Raw genomic sequence first — 23,410 nt, 5'->3', positions numbered from 1 at the left:
ATTAACTTTTCTTTATACCTCATAAAAGTATTGCTTTCTGGAAAGTCCTTTCAGATCCACCTTCAATGTATAACAGAATCTAACCTTACCCCCACCCCCACTGCGATCCCCAGGTTCAAGTCATCCATCCCCTCTGCTCAGTGGTTGCAATGGCTGCCGGCAAACTGCCTTCTGCTTCTCCGCACCTCACAGCATATTCCCAACACACCAGCCGGAGGACCCAAGATGGGTCCTTGCTTAAAAATCTTATTGCCACACCACCTTCCAAATCAAGAAGGGCATGTTCATTTCAAGGTAACAGGACAAAGGAAGGACTGTGGAACTAGTACTTAAGTCAGGCTTGAGTAACATGTAGGATGTGAATGGCAAGGGGGGACAGTTCACCCTGGGGATTGCCACAGCCAAGGTCCCCAAAGTAGCAAGTATCTTGTGTTCTAAGATGGGTGAAGGGCCTAGGGGGATGGACATCTGACATTCATGTTGGGGAGTGCTTGGAAAGATGGATTTGAATCAGAGAGTGGAGGGCCTTGAATGCCACGCTCAGGAGTTTGGCCTTTGTCCTGCATTTTCCAGGAGGCTTGGGCACAGGGGGAGTGGGAACAACTATGAAATTCACTTAGCATAGTTATCTCAGTTGCCTGCCAAGTAGTCTATTTAGTCCGATTCACAGGCAGAGCTTTGTTGAGCATTGAGAAGTCACTTGCTCCATGTGAATCCAATCACCACGGCAGGCACACCTCAAAGAGAGAACACACAGCCGCCTCTGAAAAGCCTGCCCCACACTCCGGCGGCTCAATTCATGAATATGCTTTTCCAATGTCTGACGCTGCTGCTTAGCAAAGATATTATGGGACAAATCCTTGATTTGACCTTTGTATCTCTATCCATCCCACTGTGCTAAAAGCAATTATGTGCATCTTGTGTGTGGCTGTTGGAATGGGGAGTCACTTAGCGACGGGTCCTTTTCACACTCCAACTGTCCTCTCCCTCATTCCTTCCCCCCTCACAAGGGCCCGCACAGCAGGCCTCCTCCGCTGCTTGGCAGAGTCTAAAATGGCATTAGGGGGAGGCGAGCAGGGATGTAAACAGGTGGAAACAGTTCCTGTCATGGCGATTAGCATTCCCCTTGGCCAGGCACAGCTATGGATGAAAAAATGGGGCTATGGACGCAACAGGGCGGAGAAAGCTGGTTGAGGAGCAGGAGGCAAGAGAGGGCTGCTCTGATTGTCAAAGGCACAGCCAACTTTCGACAAGAACTTCCTATAAGACAAAGCAATCCCAACGTCAGGGTGATGAAGTGGTCTCTGTCTCTAGGGATAGATGACCTGCCAGTCATCTATTAGGCTTGTAGAAAATGTATGTGTGCTCATGTCTGTATGATTAAAAAGTGAGTGCAAGTATTGGTATCTGCGTGTGTGAGCATGCATTGCTGCATCTATGCTTGTCTGCATGTCGTTGTGTGTTTCTAGTGCCTGTATGAATGTCTGTGTATATGGAGCGTGCATGTATGCATGACTGCTTGCATGTCATTTTTGGGGGTGGTGTTTTCCCTCTGTGTACATGTGTATGGGTATATTTTTTGGTATATATAAGAAAAGACTGAGTGGGAAAAAGCTCCCCTATCCTCTTTGAAGGAGCAGCTCAGCATGATTGTGGAGGCCACTCCAATCTTGGTGAAATAGAGGAAGCTTTTATTGCTAAATAACTCAATGGTCTGAATTGATGCCTTTGACTCAGTTCTCCACTAACCCCCAACCTTAGCCCTAAATGTTATGGAAAGACAAACCCCAGAGCTAACGAAGATGTCCAGGAAGACAACAGAGGGAGAGAATTAAATGTTGGAGTAAAGACCCTGTAGGAATTAGGAGAAGATCAAGGATCTTTTATGAGCTTTTGTATATAAATATTGATGGTGGAGAAGTGAACTGACCTCCTGAGCAAGAGGTAAATGCAGACAATGAAATAATGGTAAGTAATGCTCCCAGCCCAGGCTTATCCCTGAATGAGTTGAAACTAGATTGAAGAAGGAGAGGAAATAAAACTGGCCAGCGGGTGAGGCTTATCAGAGTGAGCTGGATCAGCCATCTCTGCTGTCTGGAAGAGTCCTCGATCCTAGGTAAAATCAACTGATGGTGCCTCCATTGACTCTGGAAACTAGGGGCAGAAAGGAGAAAAATTAGCAATGCCTGCAATAAGAACTGTGCATTGTTATTGCCCTAAACCTCTTTCACACAGCAACTTTTATTGCAATTGGCAGCCTTCTGCCACAGCAACTTCCAATCAGCAGTTTGTGACCTGGCATGATCTTATCACCCATCCCAGATCACCTATAGGCCTCGCAGATTATCCTCAGGTAGGTAGGGACTGATGAGACCCCAAGGTCAGGCTGTCTGCTTTTAAAATTATCCATGAGACTCATTCAGACAGACCTTGTATGATTACTCCTTGATTGCGCATTGTATGCAAATTAAGAATAGAGTGAGAAAACAAAATAAAAATTATCCTTAGGGTACAACTTAGAAATAACCAACATTTTGATGTATTTTTCTCAGACTTTTTTCTTCCTGTGTACATGTACATATACGTCGACAAACTATTTTGTAACTTATTTTTCACTCATTTACATATTAAATTTTTGTCAATAAAAATCTACTTTGATAAAATAAAAATCTCATTTTAAATGACTGACAAATATCTCATTGCATGTGCATGCCACAATTTATTTTACTAATCTTCATTTGTTAAATATTTAGGTTTGCTTTTCTTTTTAGTCCAGATTTTAAATTTGAGATTCTGAGAATCAATGAGGGTTTTTTTTTTGAGGACTTTCAAAATCCCTGAGGTGATGCTGGTGGCAAAGGTGTCATTAGAAGCAGAGAGCTGTACCCTGGGGTTTCATCACTCCCTCCCCACCTTGAGCATAATTTGAGGAGGATGACTGGCAAAATCTTGCAGGTGCCACACACGTCTCTGGAAGCCAGAGTTCCTCAAAGCTGCCAGTTGCAATGAAATCTGCAGTGTTTGGATGGTGTCTGGAGTGATGGATGCTATCTGAATACAGGCACTGCTAACTTTGGGAAGCAGCCTACCTACCTGGGTTCCAGACACAATGGCAGCCTGACTGGGGACCCTTAGAGAACAACTCCTCTGTGCCCTCAGCCCTTCCAGTGGGCAGAGAGGGCCAGCACCGAGAGCAAAGACTTCTAGCATCTGGTTGGCTGTTGAGGATATTTGCTAGTCTGCATCACTCGTGGTTTTTAGTGCTATCTGGATCTCCTAAAAGTTTGTTTTGTTTACTTCTGCTCTCAAATTAGAGTTCTTTTTTTTTTTTTTTTTAAGATTTTATTTATTTTTTATACAAGCACTGGGTACAGTCAGAAGTGCGAGAGGGTGAAAGAATTCACCAGAGCCAGAGCAGGGAGCAGAACAGGCAGAGGGACCGAAGGACACTGCTGAGGGGAGCAGCGGGCGGCAGGAGAGGTCTGCGCGCCATGTGGGACCCTCACCCAGTGGCCGGGGATCAAACGCACTACAGAGGCTGCAGGCAGCTTTGCAACCCAGCACTCAACCGCTGGGCCACCAGGGAGGCCCCCAAATTAGAGTTCTTTACAACCCATCTGCTTAATGAGTTTAGTCATTCATTTATTCTATACACATTTAAAGAGCACCTAGCACGTGCCATTCACTCATCGTGCTGGCACTTGGGGCATGTAGATGAGTAAAACAGAAGGAGCAGACGGAGGAGGAGGTAAGGAGACTGATCCGGAATCACAGCTCTCACTGTTCTAGACTGAGGTGACAGTCTCCTTTCTCTCTGACTCTCCCTAGACCGAGGGCAGGGTTTCCCCATCTTGACTCCCATATCCGTCATTGCTGGCCTTAGCAATGGACTGTCTGCACTTGGGACTGAGAGCCTCTCAAGGTCAAGGACTAGATCCTATTTAGCCCCTGTTGCTGTATCGCTGACCCAGTACTGAACACAGCTCAGAAAAGCCCCCGCACATGTGGGAATCATGCACATGTGGGAATCACCCAGCCACTTTAGTGCCACTGGATCATCAGTCCAGTCATCTGCACAAATGACCAGTTGGCTCCTGCCAGGGAGCTCAGCAAAGTCTGTGGGCACTTACTAGTGTGACCTGGATGAGTCACTTAACAGATCTGTGCTTCAATGTCCTTATCTGCGAAATGGGGGTGGATAGGTCCCACTTCATCACTGGGAACGGTGAGGATTGCTTAGCTAACATTCTTAAAGCACCAAGAACAGGAGTGGGCACTCTGTATGCTCTCAATAATGGCCAGCTGTGACTATTACTATGCTTATTACCTCAAATGGAAAAAAGAGTTCCTTAAGTGAGCCTTTCAGCAACCTGGGAAGGCTTGGCTTCTTGTGATTATATCTCTTTTCACTTTATAAAAGTAGCGCTGTTCTTTCAAGTTCCTCTCTTCCTCTCCCCAGAGACCTGGACCATGCCTCCCAGAAAGCTATTAAGCACAGCATGACCTGGGTTGCCCACATTACTCAATATAGAATCCCAGACCTCCATGCCTCTCCTGCATCACAGAGTTCTTGGCGTCTTGCAAGCAGGGATCACAGGGCTGCCTTTGTCCTCCTGCCTTTGTACAGTGGGAATAGGACCATTGGCTCCAAGACTCCCTTTTGAGTTTTCATGCTAGTGCAGTGCTGGTGGCCTACAGTGCTAGTGAGAGCTTCTGAGGTAGGGAAATAGATTCCCAGACACGTTGTGTCCCATCAAAAGAAACTGACATGTGCTCTGAGTTGTACATCTAGGCTTGGGAACGGATTACAGGGAATTGTTCATTTTCTGTGTGGGGCTCAGGTAAGGCAAGTCTTTAACAACATGTGAAGGAGTAACATCTGTCCCCAGTATTCTCAGCAAACCATTTAGGCCCAGCTTGTTGATTCATTCAGTTGTTCCTTGAGTGACTACTGTGTGCCAGACAATGTCTGGGGTTGGGACAGTAAAAAATCCAGTATGGAGGGCCTCCCCAGTGGTGCAGCAGTTGAGCGCTGGATTGCGAAGCTGTCCGCAGCCTCTGCAGCACCGGTTCAATCCCTGGCTGCTCCCTGGCCACTGGAGGAGGGTCCCACATGGCGCGCAGACCTCTCCTGCCACCTGCTGCTCCCCTCAGCAGTGTACTTCAGTCTGCCTGCTCTGCTCCCCACTCTGGCTCTGGTGAATTCTCTCACCCTCCTGCGCTTCTGACTGTACCCAGTGCATGTATAAATAAATAAAAATAAATCTTTAAAAAAAAATCCAGTATGGAGCCTGGCCCTTGAAGCTCACAGTCAACCAGAGATACGGGTAACTAACAATGAAATAATACAGTGCATCACGGGCTATGACAAAGGAAGATGAGGAGTTGTGGGGCTACCTGTCCAGAGCATCACAGCCTGATGCTCTGATATGACTAGGGAAGACTTCCTGGAGGAAGTGATGTTGGAAATGAAATTTGAAGACTGGATATGTGTTCAGAAACCAAAGCAGTGGGCAAAGTCTTTCTAAAGGCCACAATGCACAAGAAAGCAGGGAATAATGAAGGGTATGGAAGACGTTGGGCAGACAGGGAGAGGCTAGATCATATCAGAGTTAAAAAGTTGGACTGTATTCCCTACCCCCAAGCACTTGTCCTGTATCCCATTCCTCCTGATTCACAGTTATAATGTGTGCTAATATTGTTGTAGAGTGGGCGCCAAACTGTTGTAGAGCAACCCCGATACAAAACGGGGTGCCTGACTGTGGGTCTCCTCACCCCGCGCGCTTAAAAGGACTATCAATGCTCTACTGCAGGCACACGCGAAAGGTTAATAAAAGTTTTATTATTACAAGGGAAGGGGAAATGAGGAAATGTACAGCTCAGGGAGAAAAGTGGGAGACAAAGTTTTAAATGAGTCCTACCCGATCCGCGGATCAGGAATCCCAAAATGGCGCTCTGAGAGCTGGCCGCGAGCCAGGAGCCGTGAAGCCAGGGCAAGCAAGCGACAGTGAGCCCCCCAAGGCCCACGTGTTTGGTTTTTATATCCAACCTGGCTGCCCAACTCCACCTCAGGTCCCAGCCACTCTCCCTTGGTGGTGATGGGATTTGTCTTTCCCAATGTCTTGATGGCTTTAGTCTGGAGTGGGGGTGGGCGTCCACAAAGCCTGTATGGGATTAGCTCAGGACATCCTTTCCCCCTAACAATTTCATCAGGAGTATGAGCATTCACACTCATTCATACTCTTTGGCCTTGTAGAAAGGACCCTAGAGGAAGAGTAAAAGATGCTGTCTAAGAGAATGAAGCTATAATGATATGACAGTTCATGCGATGGACCTTTTGGAAGTGAGGAATCCTGACTAAATCCTCTTCAAGCAACAGCTTCCAAGTAGCTGCCTGCTTCTGAAACTCAAGGAACAAGTCCTTTTGGTTTTTTGTTTTTCAGTAGTATTGTTACAGGGCAAACCCCAATATAAAATGGGGTGCCTGACTGTGGGTCCTCACCTGTGCGCTTAAAGGGGACTTATTAATGCTAAACTGCAGACATACACAAAAGGTTGATAAAGGTTTATTTACAAGGAAGAGGAAGTGGGAAATGAATAACTCAGGAGAAAAAGAGGGAGATGAGTTCATAAATGCATCCTACCCATTCCGCTGACCTGGAATCCCAATGACCTGCTGAGCTGGCCAAAAGCCTTGCATGCCTTGTGGCCAAGCCAGTGCCCCCCCGCCACCACCACCCCCCCCCAGCCTCACATGGCCAGTTAAATACCCAAACCGAGAGCCTAGTTGCTTAACTCCTCCCTCAGGTCCTTGCAACCTTCCCTTTGGTGATCCTAGGATTTGTAGCTCCCAGTGTTGTGGGGGTGGAGTCCACAAAGTCTATATGGAGTTTGCTCAGGACTTCCTTTCCCCCTATTTTTACCCCCCTTTCACTGTTTGCCACCATTTCCATGGTGAGAAGATGATATATTGGATGCTGGGACACAGTCTCAGATAGAATAAGCTGCAGAGGAGACTGAGGAAGAAGGAAGCAGGATGGAGCCAGAAGGAGGCTTGGAGAAGGCACATGGAGCAGAGAGACACATGAAGAAACTACACTTGCCTTTTGGTCGTGTACTGGTTGACACAGATGTGGGAGACTCATGGGGCAGTGACAATGTCGGTTTTTGTCTTGATTTTGAGTTTGCTTTTTTCCTTCTTGTCCTCTTTTCCTTCTTTTCCATCTTGTCTGGTTGTTTGTGATCCTTTTCTGTGGGTCCCCACTGGAAGATGCTTTAGACTTGGGGCAGGTTTTGGGGCCTTGTTCTGGGCCAATCTGCTTGGGTGGACTTTTACCCATGAGGGGATGGGTAACTTTGAATGCTTGATTTAGAAACTATATTCTTTGCCTTTCCTGTATTGTTCACTAATTGTGTTAAAGTTCCTTCCCATTAAAGTCTCATATGTTTTGTGTTGATGTGGTGGATGGCGGAACCTATTTAGAGCAGGCAGGTTTGCAGGGTCTGGGGTGCCCCTCTCCCTGCCCTGTAACAGATTTGGTGCCCAACATGATTTAGGAGAGCCATCCGTGGTTAGTCAGCCCCATGGGGAAATTGGGCTTCCCTATGGCACTGGCTACCGTAAGTGCAAATGTAATTTTTGGGTTCTAGTGTGTTTGTTTCATATGTAGATTTGCTGTTGAAAAACTGGCTTGGGCTTTGTGAGGATTCTGTGTGTCTGTGTGTAGTTTGTTTGTAATGACTTGCTAAGAGGTTTGATTTTGTGGAAATTGTTCTGTGCAACAGTTTTACTCAAAAGATTGGGTAGTATGTTGGACCATGTGGCCAGATCAAAGATGGCATCTGAGGCCACTTGGCAGGCTCTTGTAAAATTCAGAGGTTCTTTGTGCTAGGACTTTGTACTTTTTTCTTTTTTGTGATCTCTGCTGTCTCATTAGCATTTCTAAAGGCAATAATGATTCTTCAGTGATATGTTGCTTTGTCTTTGACTACTTCCTGACCTCTGCCTGAGGGGTTTTGAAAGCCAACTGTGGAGCAGTGGTGTTTAAATTAGCAAATGTATGCCTGGGTGTTAAGGAAAGAGTAGCCTTAAGCAGTAACTGGTAATTGCTGGTAGCTTTGATGGATTCTTGGAGATAACTTGAATTTTGCAAAGTCTGGATCAGAAAAATTAAAAAGATTTTGTCTGAGTCTGAAAGGATTTACTGCTATGAATTTTGTCTACACTATTTGATTTGGGCATGTTTGCCATTTGAATCCTGGCAAAAATCCTGTCATTTGAATAGACTGCTCAATTGCTGGTGTAAGATAACCGCACCGGGTTTTCATACCTGTGTTATTGCTGTCCCTCCCTAGTGTGGGGGAGGTGTAATCTGTGTTTAGATGTTGAATCTGCTCTTTCAGCTTCTGCTCCAGAGTGGCTAACAGAAGTAAGGAGATGACTCCTTTTTTTTTTTTTTAATTTTTTTTTAATAGAGGCATGTTTTATTTATTTGTTTGTTTGTTTGTTTTTGTTTTATACATGCACTGAGTATGGTCAGAAGCGCGGGAGGGTGAGAGAATTCACCAGAGCCAGAGCGGGGAGCAGAGCAGGCAGAAGGACCGAAGTACACCACTGAGGGGAGCAGCGGGCAGCAGGAGAGGTCTGCGCGCCATGTGGGACCCTCCTCTGGTGGCCGGGGAGCAGCCGGGGATCGAACCAGCACTGCAGAGGCTGTGGGCAGCTTTGCAACCCAGCGCTCAACTGCTGCGCCACGGGGAGGCCGATGACTCCTTTTTTTTTAATTTGAGTTTTATTTTTATATTCCCCATACAATTACAACCCCCTTATTTTTACCCCAAGTCCTCCTTTCCCCGCCCCCCATCCCCCAGGAGATGACTCCTTTTAATTGAAAGTTAATTGCTGGTATTTTGATTTTGTTTTTTAAGATTCTGTTCCAGGAAACCCAACGATTGCCTGCTTGGTGGCTAACAAGAGATGACTTCTTTTGCTTAAAAGGTAACTTGATTTTGCTCTTTCAGCTGCTGTACAGGATACCCCAAGATTGGCTTCTCATAAAAAGGCTTGAACACTAAAAACCCTAAAGTGATAAACAAGGTCATGTAACTCTTGTGATTAATAAAACTTTTTCTTCCTATTTCCAAAGTCTTAGGTCTGTAAGATTGTTATAGGACAGGGAGAGGGGCAGCCCAAGCCCCGCAACCTGCCTATTCTAAATGGGTTCTGCCATCCGCCGCATTAACACAAAACATAGGAGACTTTAATGGGAAGGAACTTTAATTAAACTAGGAAACAATACAGGTAAGGCAGAGTCTAGTTTCTAAATTAAGCACCCAAAGTTACCCATCCCCTCGTGGTAAAGTCCATCCATATGGGATCGGCCCAGAACAAGGCCCCAAAGCCTGCTACAAGTCTAAAGCATCTTCCAGTGGGGACCCAGCAAAGGTCACAAACAACCGGACAAGCCCGGAAGGAAAAGAGCAAAAATCAACATCAAGATAAAGCTGCCATTGTCACCTCCCCACGGGTCTCACCCACATCTGTGTCACCCAGTCCACGACCAAAAGACAAGCGCAGTTTCTTTACGTGTCTCTAGGCTCCATGCGCCTCCTCCAGGTCTCCTGGCTCCATCCTGCTTCTTCCTCAGTCTCTTCTGCAGCTTCTCCTCTTCCTGCTCAGCTCCACCCTTCCTTGGGTGGGGCAGGGAACCTGGAACCTCCCCCTTTCCTGGGGACCACCCTGTTACAATCCCCCCTTTTAATTTTCATTCCACCATATCTATGGTGGCACAGATCTCAGGGTGTAATCTTAGGAGACAGTCTTTTTTCAGGGTTACAATGTGTGTAAGAGAAGCAACAATTAGTCAGCAGCATTGTCCATGAATGTTCAGTATGACAGTTTTCCATTACTTGAAAATAGTCCATTATCCAAGCCAAAAGAAAAAAAATCTTAAAATTGGTTCAACTTATGCAAAAACGAATTTTCTCAACCTTGATCCCAAACTTTAACAGCATAGCAAAAGTTTGCAAATTAAATTTACTTTTAAACCATTTTTTCTATTTTTGCATAAAATCACAGGGCAGAAATAACTAACAGCAATTTTTAGCTGGCTTTGTTGAAATACTCCATACAGGATCAGAGCGAACCGGCGGCATCCAGTCGATGCATGCTTCAGGTATAAGGTTGGTCTCATCAGACTCCACCTGGGCTTTCCTCTTCCCGAGGGTACCAGGGTTTTTCGTTGGCCGGGTTGTCCAGTCCTGCCAATGGAGGCAAGCTTCCTCACCTTCTTTGGAGGTCTCTGGAACCCTACAAACAAGGCAAACAGGTTTTCCTCTTCTTGGTTCAGCTCTTTTTCAACTTTCTGGAAGAACTCCACACAAAGCCACACAATCAACCTCACGTCCAATTTTTTGTTTAAGCAGACAAAATCCCTATGGAAGTTATGCAAAAACAGACTCTGAGATAAGTAGCAAAAATTACTACCACTATTTTTATGCCGTGTTGGTATCAAGGGGAGAGAAAATGCAAACACAAGTTAGCTTTGTTGGAAAAAATTACAACCTTGCTGTGCAGATCCTGGTCACCAAAACAAGAAAACTTTGTGGATTTAGAGCAAAATGCAAAAAAATCATCAGTATTATTATGTCAAGGAAAACTTAGTAAATATGAGGTGTATTTCCAAGTCTATTCAGTCCTTAGTAGAAAAGTTTTTTACTCTCAACAGTTCCATCAATAGGAATCTGTTGAGACCTTTTCTCCCTATATTTCCAGAAACAATTTCTGTAGATGTGAAACAATTGAATTATACAATATTACAAGGTGACAATCACCATTGACAATTTACATACATACCAGATACTACTGTTAACATTTTGTACATACCAAAGTTTTACCATTTTCCCAAGTGACAATGCTTCCCTTCCAGTTTTACTTCATTAGGTAAAAGCCAAATAGAACAAATTCATGTAATGCTTTCCCAGGAGGAAAAGGAGAAACTTCGTGGAGTGTCTCAGGAGCTCTACTGAGGTTCCACAAAATTTCCTTGCATCAGTCAAATGACAGGCTACCAAATTTGTACTTGAATTTAGATTTCTGGGAAGCTTTGCCATAAATATCAGAAAATTAACAGAAACAACAATATTCAATCTCTATGAAGGCACCGGCTTAGTTCAGTAGCACAATGATGACAATCAAACCATAACTTTTTGTTTTTCTCATAACCGGAGACTCTTTTTTTTTTTTTTCAACGTCTATGGGCACCATGTATACCAATCTGTCAATCACTGGAGGTCAAGACAGTTAGACACAAGGACATACAGACATACAACGTATAGACAAAACAGTTTTTTTTTTTTTGTTATGCCACGTAGAATATGTTATGTAACTGCAGTTTTACTCCATAGGCTCAGAAAAAAAATGTCAAAGTCCAAAAAAAAATGTGGAGTGTTGCTGGCAGAAAAATTTCCAGTTGTCATCCTGCAAACCTAAGACTTTGGAAATAGGAAGGAAAAGTTTTATTAATCACAAGAGTTACATGACCTTGTTTATCACCTTAGGGTTTTCAGTGTTGAAGACTTTTTTATTAGAAGTCAATCCTGGGGTGTTCTGTACAGCAACTGAAAGAATAAAAGTTAACTTTTAAGCAAAAGGAGTCATCTCTTGTTAGCCACCAAGCAGGCACTCCTTGGGTTTCCTGGAATAGAACCTGAAAAAGCAAAATCAAAATATCAGTAATTAACTTTCAATTAAAAGGAGTCATCTCCTTACTTCTGTTAGCCACTCTGGGACAGAAGCTGAAAGAGCAGATTAAACATCTAAGCACAGATGACACCTCCCCCACACTAGGGAGGGACAACAACAACACAGGTATGAAAACCTGGTACAGTTACATGATGCACCCTAAAGAGTGCTTTCCATAACAGACCTTCCTCAGTAGGAAGCAGAAACTTAGAATCTTGTCTTACACCAGCAATTGAACAAATCCAGTATTCAAAAATAACAAAAATGGCAAACATGCCCAAAACAAATTGTGTAGACAAAATTCACAGTAGCAAATCCTTTCAGACTCAAACAAAATCTTGTTAATTTTTCTGATCCAGACTTTGCAAAAATTCAAGTTATCTCCAAGAATCCATCAAGGATACCAGCGATTACCAGTTACTGCTTAAGGCTACTCTTTCCTTAATACCCAGGCATACATTTGCTAATTTAAAACACTGCTCCACAATTGGCTTGCAAAATCCATCAGGCAGAGAGCAGGAAGTTGCCAAAGACAAAGCAACATACCACTGAAGAACCATTATTGCCTTTAGAAATGCTAATGAGACAGTAGAGATTACAAAAAGAAAGAAAAAAAAAAAAGTTCCAAGTGGCCTCAGACGCCATCTTTGATCTGGCCACATGGTCCAATGTACTGCCTAATCTTTTGAGTAAAACTGGCACAGAACAATTTCTACAAAATCAAATGTCTTAGCAAGTCACTACAAACAAATTACATACAGACACACAGATCTTCAAATCGACATATGAAACAAACACTCCGGAGAAACCAAAAATCACATTTGTGCTTATGGTAGCCAGTGCCATAGGGAAGCCCAATTTCCCCATGGGGCTGACTAACCACGGATGGCTCTGTCCTAAATCTTCGTTGGACGCCAAATCTGTTATAGGACAGGGAGAGGGGCAGCCCAAGCCCCGCAAACCTGCCTATTCTAAATGGGTTCTGCCATCCGCCGCATTAACACAAAACTTAGGAGATTTTAATGGGAAGGAACTTTAATTAAACTAGGAAACAATACAGGTAAGGCAAAGAGTCTAGTTTCTAAATTAAGCACCAAAGTTACCCATCCCTCGTGGGTAAAAGTCCATCCATATGGGATCGGCCCAGAACAAGGCCCCAAAGCCTGCTACAAGTCTAAAGCATCTTCCAGTGGGGACCCACAGCAAAGGGTCACAAACAACCGGACAAGCCCGGAAGGAAAAGAGCAAAATCAACATCAAGATAAAAGCTGCCATTGTCACCTCCCCACGGGTCTCACCCACATCTGTGTCACCCAGTCCACGACCAAAAGACAAGCGCAGTTTCTTTACGTGTCTCTAGGCTCCATGCGCCTCCTCCAGGTCTCCTGGCTCCATCCTGCTTCCTTCCTCAGTCTCTTCTGCAGCTTCTCCTCTTCCTGCTCAGCTCCACCTTCCTTGGTGGGGAGGGACCTGGAACCTCCCTTTCCTGGGGACCACCCTGTTACAAGATGATAACTGGAAAATGATTTTTGCCAACAACACTCCACATTTTTTTTGGACTTTGACTTTTTTTTCTGAGTCTATGCAATGGAGTTTTGTAGAGTTGCGGGGTCCTTGGGTTCACTCTGGGAAAGGGTTCGCCAAGGCTCCCGTTTCGGCAGCATGCGGCGAGTTTCCCAGGCGAGTTTCTCCACAAGACAGAGACATTAGTTATATTTAAAGAACAGGTTTATATGGAAAAGGGACAGGTTTTAAGAGAGGCCTGCATGGTTGCAGGCAGGCGGCCTTGAGGAGAGAGGCCTCAGCTGAGGGAGGTCAGTGAAGAGAAGTCCAGAGGGAGAGAGTTGGTGAAAAGAGGCACCTGCGTAGTCACAGGTGGGCAGTGGGAGTGCTGCCCCGAGCCTGTGTGGAGACTGCATTGATATAGTCCTTTTCTCTTTGGGAGGGGTCACTCCACTTTGGAGTGGCCTGCTTGTTGCTGATGTTGGGTAACAGGCAAAACTAGAAAGGGACCAGAGATTCCATGGTGGACCTCCATATCTCTACTCTCACTTCTGTGCTCCACTCCCTATAGCAGTCTGATCTTGCTTGGGCCTTATGCCTTGTGATATGGCACTGGTGCCTAAGGATCACGACCTCTAAGTTAGGTTAATGGCCATATTATTTTCTTCTACTCCCACCTCCTTGTGTGTCAGGTTCTGGTCTTGGGGCACCTCCTTTCCAGTCTTTCTATTCTTGTCCTCCTCCATCCTATGGAGTAAAACTGCAGTTACATAATGTATTCCAATATATTCCACATGGCATAATTAAAAAACTGTCTGTGTCTATATGTTGTATGTCTGTATGTCCTTGTGTCTAACTGTCTTGGCCTCTAGAGGTTGAAAAATTGGTATACATGGTTCCTATAGACATTGAAAAAAAAAAAGTCTCCAGTTATGAGAAAAAAACTAAAGGTTATTTTTTGATTGTCAACATTGTACTACTGAACTAAGCCGGTGCCTTCATAGAGATTGAATGTTGTTGTGGCTGTTGTTTTCTGATGTTTATGGCAAAGCTTCCCAGAAATCTAAATTCAAGTAAAAAATTTGGTAACCTGTCATTTATTTGTTTGATCTAAGGAAATTTTGTGGAACCAGTAGAGCTCCTGAGACACTACACAAAGTTTCTCCCTTTCTTCCTGGGAAAGACATTAGATGAATTTGTCCTATTTGGTTTACCCAGTAAAGTAAAACTAGAAGGGAAGCATTGTCACTTGGGAAAATGGTAAAACTTTGACATGCTCAGAAATGTTAACACTGGTTTTCAAATACATGTATTTGTTTTAAATACATGTATTTGGTTTTCAAATACATGTATCAGTACCTGATATGTATGTAAATTGTTAGTGGTGATTGTTGCCTTGTAATATTGTTTACTTCAATTGTTTGATATCTACAGAAATCGTTTCTGTAAAAAAATAGGGGGGAAAGTCCTCAACAGATTCCTATTGATGGAACTTTTGATGGGTTAAAAAGTTTTACTGCAAAGGACTAAATAGACTGTTGGAGATACACCTGATTTTTACTAAGTTTTGACATAATATTGGAAATTTTGTTGCATTTTGTTCTGATTCAACAGTTTTCTTGTTTTGACTGACCAGGACCTGCAGCAATGTTAAATTATTATTTTTTCTTTTTTTCAGCAGAGCTAACTTGTGTTTACGTTTTCGCTCCCCTTGATACCAACACAGCATAAAAATAGTGGTAGTAATTTTTTTACTACTTATCTCAGAGTCTGCTTTTGCATAACTTCCGTAGGGATTTTGTCTGCTTAAACTAAAAAAATTGGACATGAGTTTCATTGTGTGGCTTTGAGTGAAGTTCTTCCAGGAAGTTGAAACAGCCCTGAACCAAAAAGAGGGAGATAAGTTCATAAATGCGTCCTACCTGTTTCACTGACTGGAATCCCAATGACCCGCCAAGCTGGCCAAAAAGGTAGCATGCCTCGTGGCCAAGCCAGCCTTCCCCCTCCCCCGCCCATGGCCAGTTAAATACCCAAACAGAGAGCCTAGTTGCTTAACTCTGCCCTCAGGTCCTCTCAACCTTCCCTTTGGTGATCATGAGATTTGTAGTTCCCAGTGTCGTGGGGGTGGAGTCCACAAAGCCTGTATGGAGTTTGCTCAGAACATCCTTTCCCCCACATCAGTAGCGAGTGGACAAATTTTTGCCCCACAAGGACAAATAAAACAGTCTTGTGCATGATGTCAAGAGAGACAATGAGCACACAGGAGAAGTTTAAATAGACTTAAGGGACGTGATGTGTGTAGGGTCTAGTACAGCTGACAACGAGCAGTGCATTAAATAAATACCAGCTGAGCATTTCAACCAACTGTTCTGAGATGCTCACTGGTGCTTCCTGAGTGCAAGTCACGGTGTGCAGTAAGTGGGGCCAAGAGTATAGGACTAGGGAGTGCGTGGGCCAGCTCAGGAGGCAAGATGTCTCCCTGTTGATGCTCATGGCACATGGGTGTAAATGCATGCTGTGGTCACCGTGCTGTTGAGGAAGCTGAGACTAGTAGGAGCTCCCTTCTGCAGAGTTTCCTGGAGGAGATAAGACTCAGGAGGGCCAGGGGAGAATACTTACCTAGGTAGAGAAGATGGGAAAGAAGAATGGGAAGAGGGTACACATTTTGCATAGTTAAAAGGACTGGGGGAACAAGAGTGAGGGGGTGTGAACAACGTCAGCAAAGGCCTGAGCAGAAAATAAAATCTCTGCCAACATGGCTAGGTTATGCTATCGACTGGACCAGGATTTGAACCCTAACATCACCTCTTACAAGCTGGATGAACCTTGATAAGTTGCTTACCTGCACTGTGTCTCAGTTTTCCACATCTTTAGGACTCATGAACCCAGCTAACATGGGGAGCCACGTGGCCTAGACCTTACCTTACAGAGATTAAATCCAAGGAAGTAGGGGTCAGACAGAACTGGTTTCAGGACACACTCTGCAAGCTATTTATCTCTGTTGATTTGGATAAATTAGTGAACATTTCCAAGGTTCACTTTCTTGTCATTTGTGGGGATTGTTATAATAATAGTGTTATGTCATAGATCTGTCCAGATCAGCAAGTGAGATCGTGAAGGTATAGGATACAGTGCTTGCTACTTCTAGTGTCACTGGTTAATAGATAAAAAAGGTGGGGTGAATACATTTGGGCAGGAGGGGAGCTTGGAATCAGCACAGGGTGACCTCTACAGACCCACCTGGAAGGTTCAAGTCCAGGGGCTGCTTCCCCTCCTTGTTATCCCCTGGCCCGGAGCTTCCTTAAGCAAAGCTGGAGCTGAAGCAACTGGGAGCTTCTGCCAAGTGCCCTTAGAGCTGCAAATGCTACCACTACCGGTTGAACAGCATGACTCTAGGCTGACATTTGAGAACTGCCATCTATATCTCAAAGGACAGGGGAGAATGCTCTAATGAATCATCAAGGAAGCAGCTGAATGCAAATGCCTACACATGGGTGTGGCTGGCCGAGATGAGTAAAGAGGAGTTTAGAAGGAGGAGGTTGCATCAAGATTCATTAAAGTCTATTGATCTGGAAGTGGTGCAGAGTCAATATTGGTTTCTAGTGGAAAGTTTCGTTGTGGCTCTAAACCCAAGTGCAAAAGGCCTGTTCTATCATGAGACAGCTCAAGGAGGGGTAGGCTTACCTATAATTTTGTTTTTCCTCCTGAGGCAAAGATTCTAACAAGTAAATCTAAAAGCGGAAACAGGTTCTGCTCCCTATCTCCCCCCATCCCACCACCCTTCCCCCACCATGGATGGGTAGGGAAGAAGCGGCACCAGGTCAGGTTAGGTTAGAGGGGTCTGTCACGTGGGGATGGAACACGTGGCAACCAGGACTTGGGGCTCCAGCCTCTGCCTTCTCTTGGCTCTTGCACTGCTCGCCAGCACCCCTCTTCTGGCTGCCTTTCATTCCCTTAGCTGCATCTGCGTTTTCTACCTCCTCCTGAAAAGGGTCTCTTTAATGAATGTACCTTGTTGATGCTTGCTGGTTCTGACCCTCAGTTGCTGAGTGCCTTCAAATGTGTGAGTGCTGCATCACATTCTCACACTATGCAGGGGAAAGTGGGTATACACTGGTACTGTGGGGGGAACTATGTCCTGATTGAACTGCACCCTCTGATGTTTTATGGACTCCACCCATACCTCCTTGGCAGAGAGATCCAGGGCACTGAGAATCACAACTCCCATCATGCCATGAATCTGCTATGACTCTTGACTTCCTGAAAGGGATCAGGGTTGCTGGGAACTAAGGGTAGAGTTAAGCAACCATGCTTGGTATAAACTGAACACATGTGGGCCTGCACACTCTTGGTTTTGCCTGCCTTTAGTGTCACCTGAGTTCCCAGCTCAGACAGTGTTACCAGTAGGACATATTAATCTCTCTTCCCCTACCACCCCCCATTTTCCCTTGTAAATAAGCCTTTTATTAACCTTTCCCTGTGTGCCCTTGAATCTTGTCCTGAGTTTTTAAGCATGCCCGTGAGAACCTACATCTAGACCATCCTGTTTCCCATTGGGGTTGCCCTGTAATAGTACCATTGAACTGTTTTCCTTGTGCGATGAGTGCAGTGCTGTAGTAGCCCAGAGCAGAGCCCCTAATGAGTATGCTCAGCGCAGTGCCAACACACCCTGCCTCTCTCTGTCCTGAGTCTCTGGAGGGGCAGAGCGAGGGGCAGTATGGGGAAAGCACTCCCTTCAGAGGGGCCTGGAGATACACATACCATTAGGCTTAGTGACAAAATCCAGATGGAAAGTTTCGATTGACCAGTTCATCCACTCATACATGCTGCATGAGTGCTGTGTACACAGCTGTGTGACAGATGTTTTCCTGTAGGGAATGTGGGTGAAGAAGACACAGGAGCTGGGCCTCCCTGGTGTCCTAGGGGTTAAGTCTCAGCCCTATCACTGCTACCATCTGAGTTTGCTCCCAGGGAGCTAACCCATATATGGTGCAGCAGACCTCTCCTGCCTCACCCACTGCTCCCCTCAGCAGTGTATTTCAGTAAATCCACCTGTTCCCCCTCTTTCTCTGGTGCATCCTCTCACCCCCCACACCTCTGGCCTATACCCCAGTTCTTCTATACACACACACACACACACAGAAAAGGTTAAAAACTAAAGTAGTTATTATCAATAACTAGAAATCATTTTAGGGAAAATGTGACTAGAAAGAAGTTATTTTCTCTACAGACCCTCTGAATTCTTTACTTAACAAGTGCTGTATCAGAGTCCAGTCCTGTCCACAGAAATGATCCTATGAATTTCCACAAATGGAACCTATATGGGGAATTGTTCACAAGTATTCAAGGCCTGAAGGAGCAAAAAGAGAACATGGACTCAATACCAACAGTAAGTGTAAAAGGCAGTGCCATTCTAGACCCGGGAGCAAAGGTTCTTGGAACAGAAACACTTAAAGAAGAACACGAGGAGCTCTGAGATGGTACCAGATGCCGTTTGTCCGCTGGTTCTGGAAGTGCACAAAGGAGCTGAAAACTGCCAAGTGCTGCCAAAGAGTCATCTCTGGGGCAAGAGGGACAGAACAGCAAGCAGATTGGAACTTTCTTCCTTCTCTGATCTTCCAATTTCCTTCTAGTGCTCCCTGTAGGTGAAAGCTAATAGGAAGTCTGCTACCAAAAAAAGAATACAGTGGGTAGAGCACCAGACCCAACATCACAAGAACAAGGTTTGGAGTTGAAAGATAATAATGTAGTAGAGCGCCCAGAGTCCAGATTAGCTGACTTGGTCACAGGGTTTGCTCTATGCCATGCCATGGGATAAAAAGACAGTCCCATCCCATGGGAGAGAAGAGGAGGTAGAACGCTTTCAGCTATGAAACAGTCACAGGCACTGGGCTCGAGTGAAGATATTTTGAACCCTCCATGTACCTGGGTTTTAGCTCAAGGACACCTAAATTAAGAATGAGGATTGAGGGAGTGAGGGAGAAGCAGCAGCTTGCAGGAACTTATGCCAACTTTCTGTTTTGACTCTTAGGAGGAGAGACTGGTAGCATGCCTCCCGCTGAGCCATCAAAAATGTGCTTGGCCAGAGAAAGGACCAACGCCTTGAGTCTCCCTCAGCTTCATGCAGCATGGAAAGAATCCAGAAACTCCCCTGGCAGGACATGAAGGCTCCAGGTGGTGACTTCACCCAGGAGGCTTATTGGAAGCTTCTGTCAGCAACTCCTATAAGGGACAAAGGAGACAGGATTGGGCGGAAGAGGCTGATCTGTGATGCTGTTGCAGTAATGGTCTCAATTGATCCTGTGGGGGGAGCTCTGAAGCTGGAGATCCTTCAGAATTGCTCTGTGCTGAGATAAAGAGGCTGCACCCTTGTACCTCTTTGACCAGTCATTAGATGCAAGCGTCCCCGAAAGAATGTCATAACCTTGAGCAAGGTTGCCCAATAGCCATACCAAAGTTGGCCAACCTTGGCCAAGGGCTATGCCTAAGAAAGAAGTCAGCTGAGAGCTATTTCCACTCAACAACCCTGGTAGGCCTTCAAGGGGATCTAGGTGGTACACCACAGTATCCCTATAGGAGTCACCATGCAGAGGTGCAGAGGCCCTGTGGAGAAGTCCAAACTGGCTACCAGTTGGGAGTCAAAGCCTGAATTCAGAAGAGTCACAGCGCCAGTGAAGCGGTGGTGGAGACAGGTCACTAGGAAGGAGTGACAGTGCTCCTGGGGGACACTGCTCTGCATTTCCCAAGCCATGGGGGCACGGCTTGCTTTACATCAGTCATCAGGAGCAGACGGACGACAGAAGACAATGCCCAGAAAGCCAGATGAGACAGCTCAGCTGGGGTACAGCATGTACACAAATGGCCCCTCCCACAACCGCAGCTTACTCTGCCAGGTTCTTTCTGTACCCAAGTTGCCCTCTCGGGAGGGAGGAAGCGTTGTCCTTCCAGGACTTGTCAGAAGAAAATTCGGACAAGTGTTTTGCACTTGAAAAACTGAGTAATTTCTAAACATTCTGGGATACTATCCTCCATATTTTAACTCCCCATTTTTTAAGCCAGTTTATGGGGCTCTGGCAAAAGTACCTCCAGTTAGAAACTTCAGTTGTCACCTCACCCTGGCCATTTGAGGAATAGGGCCTTGAATGAAAGATAAAGAATGTCATAAAAAATGAAGCAGCTCATTTTCCCCATCTGAATCCCACTATGTCAATTGTGTCAGAGTCCATCCCCCTTTTTTCCCCAATCATTAACCAAACACTACTTTCAAAGCTATTTTTATGAAACAGGTTTGATATATCAGCTCCCTGCTTAAAGCATTGAAGGTCCTCTCTATTGCCTACAGAATCAGTTTGAAACTGCTAGACTTTTCACACTGGCTCCTCCTCCCTTTAACTCCAGAGACACCAAAATGTCCCCTCACCCCACCCTCTCGTGTTTCCCTCCTTTGAACATGCTGTTCTGCCTGCCTAGAATGCCTCCCTCTCCTTACTGCCCCTTTAAGACCCAGCACAGTTGTATTTTTTTTTTTTTTTTTACTGCTAAACTGCCCTCCACCATAGTTCTGTAATGCTTTATGAAGATCAGCTGTTTATCTTTTTTTTTTAAAGATTTATTTATTTATGCATACAAGAGCTGGGGTACAGGCCAGAGGTGTGTGTGGGGGGGTGGGGTGAGAGGATTCACCAGAGATGGAACAGGCAGACTGACTGAAATACACTGCTGAGGGGAGCAGCAGGAGAGACAGGAGAGATCTACTGCGCCATGTGGGTTTCTTGCTGGCCAGCCGGGGATTGAGCTCCTGCTGCAGAGGCTGTGGACAGCTTCACAGTGCGGTGCTTAACCCCTTGTGCCACCCCTGCTGTATATCTTGAGACATTACATTATAATTTGCTGTGAAGCTGTTTGTGTCTGTATTCATCCTTAGCTTATGAACCCTACGTATCCTTCCAGTCTTCACCTCCTTACTCATTCATTCATTCTCTGAATTTATTCTCATGCACTTACCTCTCAGCACCCTCTCTCAGCCAAGGGAACAGCATCACTATAAATGTTATGGAATGAGGGACTTCTCAGAGGAATTAGAATTTATACACGAGCTGGAGGAGTGAAGATCAAGAAGGAGCAGTTAGAGGATCAAAGAAAAGTGTCGCCAACCTGTCCTGGTGATACACACCATCATCTAAGGCTTTTCTCATTGTCTAGAAGTCTGTTTAACTTCTTTCCAGGAATTTTGCTGGGAATCTACCTCATAAACTGCAATAGTTTGTCTACTCACGTGTCTATATAAAATCAGCCGTGTTTTATTGTTCTGACAACTTCAAAGGAAGAAGTACTTTTTTGCTTTTAACTTTCTACATCCATATTTATTTAATGTAAGCTTTGTGTGACACTAAAGTCTCCATAGACCCAAAGAACTAGTTAAATTTTAGCTAGGTTTGATAAAAATTGGAAATTTGTGGAAAAAACTTGATGGAATAAAAGGGTATGCACTAAAGGAAGTAATTGGGGGAAAACCTAGCAAGGCCTGTTCTTGAGGATTCTTCTCAGCGTCCCTCTATCTTGGAGATAAGGATGTTCCTCTCTTCGGGGAATGGGGAGGCCACCTCACACGAGGGTCTCATGACCTGTTTCAGGGGAGAAGGAAGCAGACCTGTTTCATAGGAAGATCAGAGATCGTCCTGCTTCTGCCATTTTCTCATACCCCTTCAGCTTACAATATTCACTAGACCAAGGTGCCATTGTTTGGAGGTAGTGTACCCTGAGTCTGACTGAGCTCGTTTCACTGGACCCAAGGGAAATTTGGGTTTTCAGAGACTCCTGTTGATTGGAAATCTGTGCTGCTATCCAGCTGTGGAGATAGAAAATCATTTCTGTCCTCATAGATGAAAGCCCCCAGCTTAGGGAAGGTAAGGACCCATGGTGGCTTCAAGAGGCCCTTAAAGACTCTTCTCATTCTGGCTGACTGTGCCTTCCCTGGTAGATTCCCTGGTGCAGCTTTCTTCCTCCAGGGCAGCAAGATGTGCCAAACTCTCTCAGGCAGAGGAAAGACAGGTTTCCTGAAGTCAGACTTCCTCCTCATGCAGCAATTCCTAGTAGGTCTGGTAGAGAAGAGCATCTCCAAATTTATCTGCAAAAGGGAGAGAAAGCGAGAGTCAGTTCACTGGGAAAATCTAGCAGTTATGGCCCACAAATGGTCTTCCTTGGTTAGCAGTACAAAATTAGACTCTGACCATTGACTGAAATCTCTCTCTCTCTCTCTCTCTCTCTCTCTCTCTCTCACACACACACACACACACACACACATACACACACACACAAACACACCCATACATTCATGTTACAAGAAAAGTGAGCCTCCATTTTTAAGGCACTTTTTGCACATATTGCCTTATTTCATCTTCACATGCATTAACCAAGGGCCAGAGAAGAACTTGTCCAACGTCACACTGGTGGTAAGTGGTGGGGCATCTGACTCCAAGTCCTGTGCTATTTTCAGCACGTCAAAGCCACATCCCATACATACGGGGAGGCAAAACCACTGGAGGACTGCATGTTCTCATCAAAGGAAAAAAATGGATTAGAACTGTATTTGTAGTATGAAAACACTTATACACATGCCCATCCACCCACAAGAAATAGGAAGGCTACAATAAGTAGATGGCGTTTATAGGAGACTTTTTCTTTTTTTGGCTCTCAGCGTGTGCTAGGGCAGCATTCATCCAGCAGAAGTGTGTGCCATGTTGGAAATGCTCCCATCTGCCCTGTAACCATAAGACATACCCACTGAGCTCCTGAAATGTGCCTAGTCCCTATCTGAGACGAGTGGAAAATATATGCTGGATTTTTAAGACTTCATATGAAAAGGAGAATGTGAAGTGTTGTTTTTTATCTTGATTAAATATTGAAATGATAATTTTTTAAAGGGAGTAGATTTTATTTTATTTTTAAATTTTTTTATATTTTTTACATCATTCTTCCTTTTTGTACAATGTATGCATTCTCATCTCAAGTGTAGACCCCATGGAATTCCCACCACCCATTGACCCGTGTCCCATCACCATAGTCCCTTGTGCTTCCCTCCCCTATTTTGATCCTACTCCCCTCTCCCTCCCTGTAGAATGTCTCTGGTTTATAGTTGCCTGTTGATTTTGATATGAAATGATA

The 23,410-nt window shown here is 44.9% G+C and overlaps 1 long non-coding RNA gene across 2 annotated transcripts in view; it reads left to right on the top strand.

The window, feature by feature from the left end:
* Positions 1–8,991, top strand: part of LOC129144662 (uncharacterized) — a 37,418-nt gene extending 28,427 nt beyond the window's left edge. Inside the window, exon 4 of one of the 2 annotated variants that reach the window (XR_008549083.1) lies at positions 8,929–8,991. This is a non-coding gene — a long non-coding RNA (uncharacterized LOC129144662). Of the gene's footprint in view, positions 1–6,256; positions 6,275–8,928 lie in introns of those variants that run through there. The other variant, XR_008549082.1, reaches the window with a different exon arrangement.
* Positions 8,992–23,410: the final 14,419 nt, after the last annotated feature.

This window comes from Talpa occidentalis, unplaced genomic scaffold, assembly GCF_014898055.3.
Source record: "Talpa occidentalis isolate TD23 unplaced genomic scaffold, MPIMG_talOcc4v2.1 talOcc4.5, whole genome shotgun sequence".
NCBI classification, from domain to species: Eukaryota; Metazoa; Chordata; class Mammalia; order Eulipotyphla; family Talpidae; genus Talpa; species Talpa occidentalis.
The sequence above is the reverse complement of the archived record's forward strand: the minus strand, read 5'-3'. Positions and strand labels throughout refer to the sequence as shown.